This window comes from Lactuca serriola, chromosome 4, assembly GCF_051521515.1.
Source record: "Lactuca serriola cultivar US96UC23 chromosome 4, Lser_US96UC23_V15, whole genome shotgun sequence".
NCBI lineage: Eukaryota > Viridiplantae > Streptophyta > Magnoliopsida > Asterales > Asteraceae > Lactuca > Lactuca serriola.
Window position 1 is genome coordinate 281,694,583 of NC_136411.1, and position 9,914 is coordinate 281,704,496.

General features: G+C 37.9%; 1 non-coding gene across 1 annotated transcript; it reads right to left on the minus strand.

Annotated features, from left to right (window-relative positions):
- Positions 1–9,582: 9,582 nt before the first annotated feature.
- LOC145049054 (small nucleolar RNA R71) lies at positions 9,583–9,689 on the minus strand. The gene has a single exon (XR_013683174.1). It is a non-coding gene; the product is annotated as a small nucleolar RNA R71 (small nucleolar RNA).
- Between the last annotated feature and the right edge of the window lie 225 nt (positions 9,690–9,914).

Here is a 9,914-nt window from a genome sequence, read left to right on the forward strand (position 1 = left end):
AGTTGTAATACCCCGTTTATTTATTTAAAAATAAATAATGTAATAAATACATAATAGCCCTAAAATAAATAATTATATGTCGAAGGTTGGTCTCGAGGAGTTAATTGTCACACTTTAAGAGATTGGGGGTTAAAAGAGTAACATATGGACTTTATTTGAAAAGATCTTGAAGAGAGGGGGGGCTGTTTGGTAAGTGTTATACTCAAATTGTAAGGAATTTTAAGGTTGAGGTCTGAAAATGTAAATATAGGATTTACTTTGAAATAATTTCTAGCTGGACGGACCATTTATGCGATTATGGGAAAGATCTTAAGGGAACCAGGTTTATAAGGGTTATATTCCCTAACCCTAGGAATCGCTCACACCAGCCGTCATCATCAGGACTCCTTCCTCCGCCAACACCCTTCCTTGTTCTCGTACGCTGCCACCACCAATCATGACGTCGGACATCGTACGTAGACGAGGAGGAACCACCGTGACCGGCAAAAGGAAACTTGATGGAGGAGCTACGCCGTTGCTGCTAGAACCGTAAGGGAAGCCGGATAAGTTGCTGAGATCAACGAGTAAGCCCAAGACCGTTGCATCCGCCGCCTCCGGCCCTTAGATCCCCCCGTCGCTACTCCTTCGCCGCCAAGAAACCACGACGTCCCTGCTGTTGGGTCCTAGTCGGAGGTTGTGTGCATTTCGCTGCTGCCGCTTCGAGTACCATGTGCCACCGCAAGGGTGGTGGTGTTTAGATGTATTTTCGGTGGCTGACACCGCAACCTGCCGCTGCCTCCTCTCCATGGTTCTGCCATCGTCGCCATGTGCCATCTGGTGTTTGTTGGGTGTTCTTTGTAAGCAAAAACGGGTGTGTGTTTGGCCGGAAATTAAGGAGTTAACCACCATGGCCGCCAGCCATGGTGGTTGCCGCCACTCACCACCGCCGGCAACCAAGGCGTTTATGTGTGTGTATGTTTGATTTAGTTAGTGTGTGTGTTGCTTTGGTATTTTCATAGTAAATTGTAACACAAAAATGGAATAATGAGAAAGAAACTCAAACCACCACCTTAGGGTGGTGGCTGCCGCCTCCTGCTGCCACCGACCGCCGTGTCGGGTGGTGGTGTGCTTTGCCTCGAGGTGTTGATTCGTTTAAGGTGCTTGAAACCCTAATGGGACCAAAGAAGCTCAAATGGGCCCAATGAAGCTTAATGGACTCTAATGGACCCAATAAAATCCTTTGGGCTTAATGATATTCTAGTGGGCCTAATAGGCCCAATAAATCCCTAATGGACCTAAAAGCCCAACAAATTGATAAATGGACTAATATTTGGGTTGGAAAAACCATAATGGAAATAAAACCCTAATTTGTGGAAATTGCTTGGGGCACACACGATAATTAATTATTAAATCTTAAATAATTAATAATCATTGACAAACTAGTCTAAGGCATTATGGACTTAATGGATTAATTCCTTAATGGGTTAAGAAAGAAACACTGAACCTTAATCATCATTTCATATGAAAACTCTAATTTGTGATTATGGGCTTGGACTTATCGGGACCCACATTTGGGCCATTAGAATGGAATTATGTGGTTAAGCTCAATCACACCATATGACTTATTTAGAAGAATGATGGACTTAATGGATTGAGTCCTTAAAGGAATAATTCCTTAATGGGTTAAGTAGGAAACTTAACCCTAATCGGCATTTTATGTGAAACCCTAACTTCACTTGGGTTTATTGTTGGGCCTTTCTATTGGGCCTTGATGATTGGATTATTAATGGGCCATCCAAGAATAATTATATAGACTAAAATAATTTAATGGGCCTAGGGTAAGTCCCATGTAAGGGGTTGGGCCCAATTTGGAAAATTGGGCCATAGATGGAGCATAGTTGGGTCTTAATGATTGTATAATGTTGGGCCTTAGAATTAGACCACATATAAGCCTTGGCCCAATTTGGAAAATTGGGCCATATGCTGGGGTTTGATTCCTAGTTCGCTTTGGACTTATGGATTGGGCCTTGGGCTTATATAAGCCAAGCCTGGGGTAATGAAGTAATTATCCAAGTATGTAATATGGTTATGTGTTGGGACCAATTATTAATTGGGTGTTGTTTTGGTGTTGACAGTTTGGGAATCTGTCATCCAACAGTTGGGGTTGAGTCTGTAGGACTTCAGCAAGTGTGGGATTGTGTCTACGAGACTTCAGCAATGTGAGGTGAGTTACCTTCCAGTATCGGTGGGTCTACGGCCACAATGTCGGCCCACCAGTAGGAGTTGTATGTTAGATGATTGTCTTTGTGATATCATCTAGGTTTGCTACTACCTGATATGTTATATATTGGCATGATATGTTATATGTGATAGTAGTAGAGTTCGGTTTTTAGGGCCGAAGGGTAGGCCAGACACCCCAGATATGGCTAACAGTATGAGATGATATGTTTATATGTTGGCATGATATGTTATATGTGATAGTAGTAGAGTTCGGTTGTTAGGACCGAAGGGTAGGCCAGACACCCCAGATATGTCTGACAGTATGAGATGATATGTTTATATGTTGGCATGGTATGTTATATGTGATAGTGGTAGTAGGAGGGGAATAGTCCCCAAGTTCGGTTGTTAGGACCGAAGGGTAGTTCAGACACCCCATATATGTCTGATAGTATGTTTATGTTATGATATATGTGATAGTAGTAGTAGGGGTGGAATAGTCCCCGAGGGTCGGTTGTTAGGATCGACGGGTAGGTCAGCACCCTAGAATGGCTTGACACGGGTAGGTCAGCACCCCAGAATGGCTTGACACGGGTAGGTCGGCACCCCAAAATGGCCGTACGGGTAGGTCGGCACCCCAGAACAGCTGTACCGGGTAGATCGGGCACCCCAGAATTGCGCGGCAGTATATATGTTATGTGCTTTTATGGTATGTGGTATGATGGGGGAACTCACTAAGCTTCGTTCTTACGGTTTTCAGTTTTGGTTTCAGGTACTTCGTGTTTAAATGAAAGGAGTCGGCTTGATCGCAGCGCATCACACTATGGTTTTCCGCACATGAGATCTTTGGGATTACACTATGATATTGTTTTATGATAACATGTTTGATTATTTCTACTTTGGTTTTGACATGACATAATATTACAGATGTTTTATTACACTGTTGGTTTTATAATGACGTATTTAAAAATGAAATTTTTGGCCTGTATTTTTGGGATGTTACAAAGACTGTCATGAAGAGTCTGTAGATGGTCTGAAGAGTTTAGACATAGCACAAGTTTGTTGCAGAGTTAATGAATGCTTTGATAAGATTAGAGTATTGGATTAAACCTACGCTCATGTGAATCACTTCATGGATTGTATCGCAAGTGATTGTGAGTCGATAATATTGTATATTCTTGAAACCGAGATGTGTGAGTTGTTATGTGTTGGTCGGTTGCACATTGATAATAAGTAAACGCACCAGTAACTTGGTGTTATAAAACTTATTGTTGTGTGTGATTCGATCAGTAAATGCAAGCGAGCATTTGGGTCAAAGTTTATCCATTCCTTTTACCGAAAGTGGGATAAAAGCGATATTTGTGGGCCCCTTGATAATTTAGTGATGACACTTAAGCGCTTGGCCAAGCCAGGACTAAGTTGATGTGTTCAATTGTAGTCTGTTGTCAGTCGTCATAAATCGGAAGTCAGGAAACAGTATAGAGAGAATGATTAAAATTCATGTCTTATGTCTATACGATATCTTGAGAATGGAGGAATATATAATCCCTTATCTAAAGGACACGCGTATCTGATAAGATTAGAGTTGACAGTGGCTTTTGAAAGCTACGATTACTGATCAGGTTCTGAAGTTATACAAAATAGTTATTAGACTTATCCAAGTGGGAGACTGTTGGATTAGTGTCTAAGTCCATAACTATTTTGGTATGTACTTGACCCGATTATGAGCATGGTCCTTTTGGGTTGCCTTCACCATAGCAATATGAAGGATGAATTATGGAGAGAAAGGTTTAATTATGATTTATTAATATATTATAAGAATAATATATTAAAGGAGAAATCATAATGTTTAATTAATATTAGTCGAGAATTAATTAAGAATTAATTTTGTGGCTAAAAGAGATTAATTAAACTTAGGGGACTGGATTTGTAATTATAAGATGATTGCAATTGGGCTATGGATTACCTAATAATATATAGGTTGGACGAATTCTATGGGAAAGCCCATTAGAAATCGTCCAAGGGATATGTTAAAGGAATTCATGGGTTGCTTAGCGCCTAAGCAGTCAAATTAGGGTTTCCTAGTTGAAAACCCTAATAGCCTACCTATATAAAGGACCATTATGGCCCCAAAAACGTGGCTAATGATTCCCTTAGGGTTTCTGGACGTTTTTGGGTGCTCCTCCCTCTTCTCTCTTCATCCAAGTTGCTTAGTGGTGTTTGTTACTCCATTAGAGGTGCAACACTTGAGGCACTAAGCTTTCTGAAGCCAATGATTAGATTGTTATTGCTATATAACAATCAAAGGTTAGATCTAAACCCTATTTTATGTTAATATGATTAATTGTATGCTAGATCTAGGGTTTATGGCTTTGGATATTCAATTGCATGTTCATTAGACAAACTAGATCCAAAAGCTATTAGGGTTTGCATGTACACCATAGGAATGATGTATTGCTCAAAACCCATCAGTTTACATGTTGTATATGCTCATGAAATTACACAAAAATGACATAATGTATGAAATTTCAAAATGCAGCAAATATCTAAGATCCATGGCCCCAATACCGGCTCACTGAGTCCCTAAGAATACAAGTCGTTTTGAAAAAGTGTCAACATATAATGTTGGTGAGTTCATAAGCATTTTTGTAAGTAAAGGTTTGTAATAACTTTGTTTGTAAAAATTTGTAAGACTCCATAAAATCTTATATTTTCTGTGAAAAATGGTTTGTGAGACTCGCTCTAAAATTGTGAATAATTGCATGTATGTACTTTGTTTTCTTTTTGTTTGTAGTTGTAAAGTGTATGTCCCCAAAAAATCTCATATTTTCTGTTGTATGATAATTTGTAGTCTTAAACCCTAAGACTGGAGTGGTGGTAATAGTGTAATGATAAATGAAGTGTAGTTTTGTATTTTATAAATCCAGTGAAGTGTATACTTTTTGTAAATCCAAAATAATGTTGTTAATCCATATGTGAGTCGTTACAATCATGCTTGATGTGACTGATATGCTTGTCATGACGTTCTACATGCGTCGATTTCGGTAAGATATTTGTCACCCTATATTGGCCCCGTCTAGCTGTAGCGAACAACTTAGGTGTGGGGGTGTAAACCCCGTATAGATCTATACATAATTACCTCGCTCTCCCTCCAGGAAACTCTGGTTATAACTACAGGACTTACGATGTACGCTAGGTAGGTACAGTGAAGGAAAGTTTCTCATTAGAGCATTAACGGATTTTCGCAAATTTTGAGTCCTTTTATCGATTAAGGAAGTAACATTTCCTTTGCACACATGTGACAACTATTTTATGAAATGCGATTTGGCAGAATTCATATTATTCAGATCATGACGCGCTTTACGGATTTTATGACACGCAGATTCTTTATCCATGCCTTTAAAGTTTTTATGACCCATAGTTTATGACACGCTTTTTTTTCGTCATAACTTCTGCTTTATATATCATTTCGGTTAGATTATTTATAACACTTTTTTTTGAAAATAATCCTTAATTAACATGTCATATAGTATAATTTCTCAAGTTTTTAATCCATCCAAAAATAGTGTTATGACATCCCCATTTTCACGGCCAGAAAAGACCGATTTTGTTTATGCTTGTTTGAAAATCAGAGTAACATCTTGCATAAAAGTGTTGCAGAATTTGTTCCCAAAATAAAAATATGATAAAGATTTATCAAATCATTTCCGTAGAAATGTATTTCATTAAAAAGACTCGGGATGTCATTTTCGATACATATCAAAAGCATAAACAGCGTAAGTCCTAATTTGCCTGTGTATCAATCAGATCCGTTTAATGGTGCAGAATCCCAATCAAACGGATGATGTCAGATCAAATAGAAGAGAATGAGAAGAAGAATAATATGAATCGTTGTATGAATTGATTAGAATTAAAGTTCCAGATACAAAAGATTCACACACACATATAAGCTCCCGTTTCTCTCATGTTCATCCATCTCTACTCCTCACCCCTAACACACACACACACACACACACATATATATATATATATATATATATATATACAAGGGAATATGGCTTGGTGAACATGGTCCGTAAATGGGTTTACGGCCGTAAACATAACCGTAAACTCGTTTACAGCTGTAAACACCAAGTTGTTTACGGTCCAAAACACAAAAATACATTTTTCAAGAAAAGTAAAGTATAAACCATATTTTTGACCCAACAATCTCCCCTTTGGTTTATAAATTTATTTTCTTAATTAACCCAACAAGCTCCCCCTAAAAAGTAGATGGCTTTCTTGATAATCTTCATTGGGAGCTTTGGCTTCAGCTTTAATCTTCGAATTCTTCACAACTTCAAGATGAACATGATGAATCTTCAATAATTGACTTAATCTTGAGCAGTTGGGCATTTCTTCAAAATTTGGCATTGAACGCATGTTGGGTGAGGAGGCTTGACGTACTGATTCATGAAAAACAACGCTTTCAGCTTGAGAATCTTCAGAGAGAACATCAAAGAGAACAAATCTTCTTGATCACTTCAGCAGATTTAAGATAGCATCAGACTGATTGAGGAGACTTCAATGCAATCCATCACATAATCTTCAATTTCAACTTCACCTTGCTTCTGGGGTTGAAAGATTGAATGTCGAAAGAATAATCTTCATTTCTTGCTCCTTCGAACGAGAATTCTTCGATGCTCACGGATGAGGCTTTGGCTCAGAAATTTTCGACACAAACTCCATGAGTTTCATCTACACCTGAAATCACTTTTCAAGACAAAACAAAACTAAAAGAAAAATTAGCACACAATATTTTTTTTTTTGGATTTTTCATGTTTTCTGAAAAAGAAATAAAACAAAAATAACACTATTTTTTGATTTTTGACTTTCTGATTTTTTTTTTGGTTTTTAAATTTTTAATTCTTCCGTAATATTTAAATTAGAAGAAACTATGAAAAAATTTAACAAAAATAAAATAATAGCTGACTTTAAGAGTGATTTGGGATCAAAGTTTTTAGACAACCTTTATTCGTTTATCAGTACCTGATATGTGCATATTTAGTTCATATTAAGTATAGATTTTTATTCATTTATTAGCTAAATTATTGCATTTTATGGACAAAAGGTACTTAAAAGTGTTTGAATTATATTTTCAGTCCAAAAATGAAGCTCGGAAGCGAAAGGAAGCGGGAGGAACAGTTAGAAGTTCAAGAATGGAACAAAGAAGAAAAACACCAAAAATAACACCTACTCGGCGAGTAGGGTCGACTACTCGGCGAATCCGATCGAAGAATCGAGAAGATAATGACTCGGGATCCCAGAGACTTATCACAATACGGGGACTGAGAGATGGACTCGACGAGTCGCCACCTGACTCGACGAGACAATTCGTATATATAAAGATAACTCCTCAGAACGATAGAGGAGAATTCTGGAACGATTCAGAAGAGTTTAGCTGCGATTGAGAAGGCAGAACAACCCTAGAAGACGACGAGAGAAGCTAGAATTCAATCCCGAAGAAGAATTGAGGCAAAATTTCATCATTCCACTTATTCTTTTGTTTTATCATTATGGTTAAACAATTTGACTTTGTTTGTTTGTTGTTATTTACTTCAATTATGAGCTAAAACCTTTAGACTTCTGTTTAGGGATACAAAGTTGACAATATGGTTTGATTGATTGGTAGGATTAATTCTAAGTTGGTGAATTTTTGTTATTTTAGCTTGCTAAACAACCTTGTGTGTGAATATTAATTAATTTTCTGTTAATAGGAAGATAATTGATTAGCATGAACATCTACTGATTATTAACCTCATATGTTATGTGATCACTATGCCATATGTCTAGGATTAATGAATATGAAACTAGAATTAATAAGAAAATTAAGTAAATTCATGTGCAAGCTTGTGTGATGACCATCAACAAGAAGTTAATTAAAAGATTAAATTAGTTAACTATTGCAAGTCTAAATTAACCCGAATAATTAATCTAGTAAATCTAATTAAATTAGACAACTGGCCACTGTTTAAGTTAGTTTATTTGCTAAGGATTAGTGTAGTGAATGCGAATCTAATCACTTGAATCGGTAACCAACGAAAGAATTAATCCATTGCACCATTACCTTGAAATCAACCATAGAATCAACTAAGTTGAACTAAACAGAAGTTCCCTTCCATTTATTGAATCTAGTTAGTATTTTGTTTTCTTGTTTTTAAGTAAGTAATAGTTAGTAAGTTTCTAGTCTTGTAAAACTAGATAAAACCCCTACTTATTAATTAACTTAGATAAAATTAGTTTTTAATTTTAATTTGCCATTCCCTGTGATCGATACCCTGCTTATTTAACTATACCACAATTGATAGGTTCATTGCCTTTTGTGTGTTATTTGATAATTAAAAGTAGGTTTAAAACTAAGTGAGTTTGCACACATCAAGTTTTTGGCGCCGTTGCCGGGGAACGGTTCTAAAAATTAACATTAAATTCAAATTTAATCGATCCTTTGTGTGGGATTTATCTCACGCAAAGTTATTTAAGAAGCAATTCAGTAAGTAGAATTAGTTTTAATAAAATTCCGTTTTTAGAGTAACTAGAATTTTTTTTTCTGTTTTTGCCTTGAACTAGCCGAGTGCACTCGTGCCGACTCGGCGAGTACATCGCTGTTTCAGTTTTAATATTTTATTTTATTTTTGTTCCTTTTACGCGTTTTTTTGTTTTGTTTACAGTTGTTTCATGACCCGAGGATCTGATACACCTCTGGTCCCCCCTCTTGAAGACCCGGAATCCGTGCTAAGGAAGAGCAAGGGCAAAGTCATTGTAGAATCCGCTTCTTCAAAGATCTCGCCACTCAAAAACCTCAAGTCTGTTTTCAGCAAGAAGAGGAGCAGCAAATCCGGAGCATCCAGTGCCTCTTTGACTATCGAAGACCCAATTCAAGAAGATATCGAATACGAGTCCGAGGAAGAAGAAGAACTCACATTCGAGCACGACTCCGAGTTTGAAGACAATTTAGTCATCACTATGGCTAATATCGATGAAGTACCCATGGGGGAATGGAAGAAGATGATGCGCGATGACACCGGCCCGGGACTTATGCAGCCCGCAATTCCCGCAACCGCCACTTTCGAACTAAAAGGCCATATTCTCGCTCAACTCAAGGAGATTCCTTTTTATGGGAAGGATCACGAAGACGCCTACAAGCACTTGGACGAAGTGAATGATGTGGCCGACTACTTCAATGTACTGAATGTCCCTCGCGAGACCCAGCTTCTTCGCATGCTCCCAGTCACGTTCAAAGGAGCTGCAAAGAATTGGCTAAAGTCACTTCCTCCCGGATCAGTCACCACATGGGCCAAGATGAAAGAGGAGTTCATAGATCACTTTTTTCCACCCTCCAAAATAGCCAAGCTAAAGAAAGCAATTGCCAACTTCGAGCAACAGCCCAGAGAATCTCTTTATGAAGCATGTGAAAGGTACAAGAGTTTGCTTTGAAATTGCCCACATCACGACCTTAATAGCCAACAAGAGGTCTCCATTCTCTACGATGGAGTCAATGTCACCACAAGGCAATTGCTAGATTCTCAAGGTCCGCTCACGAAGAAGGCGCCCCCGGTAATCAAGGAGCTAATTGAAGAATTCTCTAAGCACTCTAGAGAATACCACAATCCAAGAAACGAAGTAAGTCGGGGAGTAGTGAACGCGGCAAATGATAGCATAGCGGCGGTGATAGCTAAGCT